The sequence below is a fragment of the Aethalodelphis obliquidens genome, unplaced genomic scaffold, assembly GCF_003676395.1.
Source record: "Aethalodelphis obliquidens isolate GAN/ISIS:26980383/991018 unplaced genomic scaffold, ASM367639v1 scaffold77, whole genome shotgun sequence".
Lineage (NCBI taxonomy): Eukaryota > Metazoa > Chordata > Mammalia > Artiodactyla > Delphinidae > Aethalodelphis > Aethalodelphis obliquidens.
This window is the reverse complement of record NW_020838021.1, coordinates 5,029,656-5,036,572: the sequence shown is the minus strand read 5'-3', so window position 1 is coordinate 5,036,572 and position 6,917 is coordinate 5,029,656. Positions and strand designations below refer to the sequence as shown.

At 43.9% G+C, this 6,917-nt stretch overlaps 1 non-coding gene across 1 annotated transcript; it reads right to left on the bottom strand.

Annotated features, from left to right (window-relative positions):
• Positions 1 to 557: 557 nt before the first annotated feature.
• On the bottom strand, positions 558 to 630 carry TRNAG-CCC (transfer RNA glycine (anticodon CCC)). The gene has a single exon. It is a non-coding gene; the product is annotated as a tRNA-Gly (tRNA).
• Between the last annotated feature and the right edge of the window lie 6,287 nt (positions 631 to 6,917).

Below are 6,917 nucleotides of genomic sequence, written 5' to 3'. Positions count from 1 at the left end.
GTTGACACATCACCACCCAGAGTCCATAGTTGACCTTAGGGTTCACTCTTGGTGTTGTGCGTTCTATGGGTTTGGTCAAATGTATGATGACATGTATCTGTTATTATAATAACAATCAGAGTATTTTCACTGCCCTAAAAGTCCTCTGTGCTCTGCGTTCATCTGTCCCCACCCCCACCTCCGGAGATCACTGATCTTTTTACTGTCTCCATAGTTTTTCCTTGTCCAGAATGTCATATAGTTGGAATCATACAGTATGTAGTCTTTTCAATTGGCTTCTTTCACTTAGTAATATGCATTAAGCTTCCTCCATGTCTTTTCATGGCTAGACAGCTCACTTATTTTTATTTATTTTTTAAAAACATTTAAAAAAATATTTATTTATTTATTTGGCTGCGTTGGGTCTTAGTTGTGGCTCACGGGATCTTCGTTGCCATGTGCGGGATCTTCATTGCGGCATGTGGGATCTTCATTGCGACATTCAGGATCTTTAGTTGCAGCATGCGGGATCTTTAGTTGCAACATGCGAACTCTTAGTTGCAGCACGTGGGATCTATTTCCCTAACCAGGGATCGAACCTGGGCCCCCTGCATTGGGAGTGCAGAGTCTTAGCCACTGGACCACAAGGGAAGTCCCAGCTCATTTATTCTTAGTGTTGAATAATATCCCATTGTCTGGAGGTACCACTCCTTGTCTTTTTACCACCAGGTACCTCTTTTATTATATATTCACCTTCCCTCACCAAATACCCATATTTGAAAAGAGTTAGACTTCCAAAACTCAGTTTGAGAAACTATGGTCTAGTCAGAGCCCTCATTTTACAGATGAGACTGAGCCCCAGAAAGGAGAGGTGATTCGCCAAAATCTCACAACTACTGATGGGGTTCAGGGCAGGCCATCCCAAGATGTGCCACTTTGGCATGCGGATTATTTTGAGCTGAAAACAATCAAGGCCCAAAAGCCTCAGGAAGAACTTTTGAGCTCTCCTCTAACTGCCTAAAAGAATTTACATAGAGGACCTGTTCTAGGAAGGGAGATATCACCACGGATAACTACAGCATAATATGAACTAGGTGTGGAGGGCAGGGAGGAACCTAGCAAAGTCTGTTAAAATTTCCCTCTGTGTCCCACTGTTTCTGTTTGGCCCAGCAATCGTTTGTTTACAAACATTTGCTCTTTTTCATCTTCCTGTGAATTGCCTTCCTTCCCTTTGAAGTCCCAGACCCCTACCCCCTTCTCCTTAGTCCAGGATGACACATATACCCTATTTTACCTGACTGTCCTGTGGGCCTCATAGTCCTACGGAGCCCACATATGCACAAAATTAAATCTGATTTTCTCCTCCTATTAATTTGTTTTATGTCATTTAAATTATTTGACCAACTAAAAGAACCAAGAGGGGAAGAGGGAAATATTCTCCTCCCTGACACTAATGAGGGGCCACGTTAGGATGTGAACCCAGGTCTCCTGCCTTTTGCTCTAGTGCTCCTTTTAGATCTGTGATATAAGATTTATGTTCCCCCAAGCTGATAAGCAGGTGAGGGAAATCTTTCCTTCTGACTCCATGCAGTGGTTTTTTCTCAGCAGTATCATTCGTGGCATTGAAACATTACTTCTTCTGGTGCCTAGGAGGAAAAACGGCCTCCCTCCCATCTTGAGGGCCACAGAGGGCTAAACACACTGGGAATCACTGGAGCTTTCTCAGGGCCCTGGGGGAACTGTTTGCTTGAAATGTAATAAAGGTTCCTCTCCACCAAACATGGAGAAAAAGCAATGCTGGAAACACGGCAGAGTCAGCGTGGGAGGTCTTGTCTCTCCTAGTCAACCAACCAATCGTCAGGGATAGATTAGACTCCTACTGTGAGCTCTTCTATGCTAGAAGTTACCAAGGATACATAGGCTTTGCCCTGAAGGGATTTATGATCAAATTGCAGAGACAAAACGTTCCATCCTCTCAACCTCTCTGAAGGCACGGCCTTTGTCTTCCCCATTTCTAGCCGGCCTCAGTGCACCTGGCCTCCTTCTGGATACATGTTCGTTATCTATGGTTTGATTAAAGCTTCTTTGTTGCACTATTTCCTCTCCTACAAATGAGGAGGCTAACGATAAAACCCCTACTGTTTGTATAGGCTTTGTAGTTTACCTGATCTCAGTTAATCTTCTATCTTATCTTTTTCCTCAGCTGCTTTGTACACAAATGTTATTGATTCCCTCCAGAGGCAGCCATGTGTGGTGGAATAAACAGCATTAAAACTGGGGTTTTAGCACATACCCCTTCAACTAACTATCTGAGTGTCGTTAGACAAGATGCTCCCCCTCCCCGGGCCTCAATTTACCTACATGCAGAAGGAGGAAAGGGTTTGGATTCCACAGAATCTGAGGCCCCTTCCAGTTTCTAATTTGAGTGCAGCGCCATTGTGTGGTTTTTGCTGTGCGTGTTGTTCCAAACCAAAGGGCAGGGACAGGATGCAGTCTGATAACCAGGGACAGAGGAGGAGTGGTTGAGCAGCTTTGCACATTTGTGGGTGCCTCGCTCCCCGTCCTTAGATTTCCCAGGCTGTTTAAGTTCACGATCCCAGGGCACTGCTTGTCCGCCCCCTGCCATACACGCCATGCCATTCAGGGTTTCTTTCCCAGGGTCTGCTCTGAAGCCAGAGGAAGATTTTCAGAGCTCTCGAATCTTCTTACTTCTTGCCCTCTTGACATCTGAGGCCTGAAAAGAACTTGGGTTGCCTGCCTAGGCAGGCTTCCGGAGGCCACAGGCTTCTGTCTTCAGGGGCTGGGGGCAGGAGGATGCCCGAGCGAGCGCAGGCAGTCATTGTTTGGGTATTGACTCAAAGGAGCCAGAGACACAATGCACAGGAAAAAGGATGAGCTCATGACGGCTAAATGAAAAGATTCTTATCTTGGAAACAGCGGTTTCTTATGCAAAACAGGGGGCGGCAATGTGATTGTGCCCCACGGAGTACATTCAACAACAGGGATTTCAAATGAAGAAGCTGTTTTGCATACCTACGGGAGCGGCAATGGGCCAGATTGTTCATTAATTAAAAAGGGGGGGCGGGTGCTGAAAAACCCACGCTCGCACTTGCTGCTGAACCGAAATAATTCATTTGCCTTCCTCTCAGTCCCAGTTGATCAGCTGGGAGACAAATGTCGTTTTTTCAACCGTAGCCACCTCTGGAGAAGGGAGGGGAGGGCAGAGGGGGAGGGAGGACGGGAGAAGGTATGGGCGGGGAGGGGAGCGCACAGATAACTGGAATAGCGGTGATCTTTCAACCATTTCCACTTGGTGGTGTTCAAATGTATTGTACAGAGGTGGGTGGCTTTTTTGTTGCCTTCTCCCCCCCCCCGCGCCCCCAGGAGATTTACCTTCCTAGTTCTGTTTGATTTCATATGAAAGAAGTCTAAGCGAATCCCCATTGATGGGGTGGAGACGAAAGAAGAGGGTGGGAAAGGGAGAGGCTAGGAATGTGTCCCTTAACTACAGTCCCCCTTTTCCCCCAACTCTGACATGTGGTCCCCTGAGTGGATGGACCAGAGCTGTGGCTGTCCCGGAAATTCCAGAATAGAGGTCACCCACTGAATGGGTAATGTCACAAGTGGAGAGCAGGGTTGAGTGTGGTTGCAGGTGGGAGGCAGTAACCCCTCCCACGTAACTTTCCTACCAGCCAGACTGCTCTCCTTCTACTGCACATCATCTTTTGATTTAGGAATAAGATTGGTTATCATTTATCAAGCACTTTCATATACATTACTTCCTATGTTATGTCCTATCACTATGTTACACCTGGCGTCAGGCACTTTCACTTACGTTACTTATTTGAGCTTCTTAGTTACCCAGGGAGATAACTGGGTATTATTGCTCCTGTCTTAGAAATGAGGAAACTGTGGCTCAGACACATTAAGTGGGTCACCCAAGGTCACAGAAGTTGGAAATAACAAAGCTAGGATTTGAACCCACATCGGTCTGATGTCAAAACCTGTGCCCTAAACTACTGTGCAACGCTGACTCTCCTCCCTTTCCTCCATTCTTCCCTACTGTTAATCAAAAGGCAAACCTCCCAAGGATGGCATTCTGGCAAGCAGGGCAAGGATGGAGGTCCTTCCTGAATGTGCGACATTCCCCCCAAACACGCATACCTTCAGTATGGAAGACAAGCTTGGTAGACCTTTTCTCTACCATAGGCTCACAATATGATTCATGTTTTTTAAAGTCCAGTTTATGGAGGTATAATTTTCATACAGTAAAATTCTTTCTAAAGTGCTGTTCAATGAGTTTTGACAAACGTCTACTGTTGTGTCGCCACCAACACAATCAAGATATAGAATATTTTCATTACCTCCCAGAAGTTCTCTGAGCTCCTTTGCAGTCAATCCCTTGCCCCTATACCCAACCTTTGGCAACCACTCATCTATTTTCTATTTCTGTAGTTTTGCCTTTTCCAGAATATTGTATAAATGGAATCATATCATATGTATACTTTTGAGTTTGACTTTATTTAGCATAATGCTTTTGAGATTCATCCATGTTTTAGTTCAGTCCTTTTCATTATCAAGTAATATTCCACAGTATGATTGCACTATAATTTTATACATTCATCAGTTGATAGACATTTGGGTTGTTTCCAGCTTGTAGTGATAATTAATAAAGCTGCTATGAATATTTATATACAGGTTTTTACATGAATATATATCTTCATTTCTCTTGGGTAAATAGGAGTTGATTGCTGGGTTATAGGGTAAGTGTATACCTAACAACAACAAAAAATCCCTGCCAGACTTTCCAAAGTGGCTGTACCATTCTGAATTCCCTTAGCAATGCATGAAAGTTCTAGTTGCTCTGCATCCTTGCTAATACTTGGATGGTCTTTTTAATTTTAGTGATTCTAATAGATGTGAATGTTAGCTGACTGTAGTTTGACTTTGCATTTGCCTAATGAGTGATGATGTTGAGGGTCCTTTCATGTGCTTATTTGCCACCTGTGTCTCTTCCTTGGTGAAGTATCTATTCAAGTCATTTGCCCAATTTTTAATTGGGTTGTTTGTGTCCTTATGATTGAGTTTTGAGTTCTTTATATAGTCTGGGTATATGTCCCTTATCAGATGTGTGTTTTGCAAATATTTTCACCCAGTCTGTGGCTCACCTTTCATTTGCTAAGCCTACCTTTGGAAGAGCAGAAGTTTGTCATTTTGATGCAACTTAGTGTATTAATTTTTCTCTTCTATTGTTCATTCTTTCTTTGGTCGTATCTAAGAAATCTTTGCCTAACCAGAAGTCACAGTTTTCTTTTTGAATATGTTTTATTCTAGAAGTTTTATAGATTCAGCTTTTACATTTATGTCTATGATCCATTTTGAATTAATTTTTGTATATGTATATGATATGAGGTAAGGGTTGAGGTTCATTTTTTGGCACATAGATGTCAAATTGTCCTGGTGCCATTTTTAAAAAAAAAATAAGTTTATTTATTTTGGCTGCATTGGGTCTTCATTGCTGTGCGCGGGCTTCTCATTGCGGTGGCTTCTCTTGTTGCGGAGCACCGGCTCTAGGCATGCAGGCTTCAGTAGGCGTGCGGGCTTCAGTAGGCGTGCGGGCGTCAGTAGTTGTGGCACGTGGGCTCATTAATTGTGGCTCGTGGGCTCTAGAGCGCAGGCTCAGTAGTTGTGGCGCACGGGCTTAGTTGCTCCACGGCATGTGTGATCTTCCCGGACCAGGGCTTGAACCCGTGTCCCCTGCACTGGCAGGAGGATTTTTAACCACTGTGCCACCAGAGAAGTCTAAATTACACTGATTGATCTTCAAATGTTTAACCAGTCTTGTATTTCTGGGATAAACCTTACTTGGTCATGAGGTGTTATCCTTTTTATGTATCGCTGAATTCGATTTGCTGATAATTTGTTGAGCATTTTTTGGCCTGTGTTCACAAAGGATATTGGCCTATAGTTTTCTTATAACACCTTTGTCTGGTTTGGTATTTGTCTGGATTGCGTTTTGAATTGGAGTTATTTTTCAAGCGGAGGGACTGAATTTAGGGCTGGTCTGATGCAACAGTGTTATAAGAAGGCCAAGTTTCTCAGAGGCACTCAGTTTGCCTTCCTTTACTCTGCTGAGACACACTACTGACCTTCCCACAACTGCAGATGGTGCTGGACCCTCAATAGTCCCTGTGCTGCTCAGAGCGCTGGAATTTTCTGTCTCCCTTCTCTGCTCCATTTCCAAACCAACAACATGATGCACAAAACAATAGAGACCTGCTCCCTATGTGTAATATTTACCTAATCAGTTACATCAAACATCAGAGGCCCAAGAGACCCGTAGTCATATCTCTGTCTATGCTTCGGGTCAACTTGAATGCGCTCCAGGGGTGCCTGTGCACATGGTCACCAGGATGCAAGGGACGTCGAGGGAAGATTGCATCCAGCTTGTGAATGGGAGCACTTTCAAATCATCACCTGTACTTAGCAAAGGTTTGAGAGTTCTCTGTAGTATCCTAAGTATTTACCAAGCATTCTGATGCTGAGTAATGATTACAGCCATACATAAAATAGAAAGATTAGAGTCTCAGTTCCCTGCTTAATATGTAAATGTATCCAGTTATGTGTGAGTGCTTTTAATGAAGTAACTTGCACTTCTGTTTCCTACACTGAGAGTGATTGATGCAAAAAACACTCTATAACCCCATCAGAAATTAGCAGCCCTTTGAAAGGGCTCTGTGGTGCTTGCCTGGCCTGGGGCTAGGAGGCAGTAGGAATGGGTTTTAGCCCTGGCTTTACAGTTAATTTCCACTTTTTTGGGCAACAGGAAGTAGACTGCCTTATCCCCAACTGAGCTCAGAGAATTGTTGGTGATGGATTGTGAAAGAATTCCACTCACTTATTTACTTTAGATTGGTTCTCATTCCAACATACAGGAA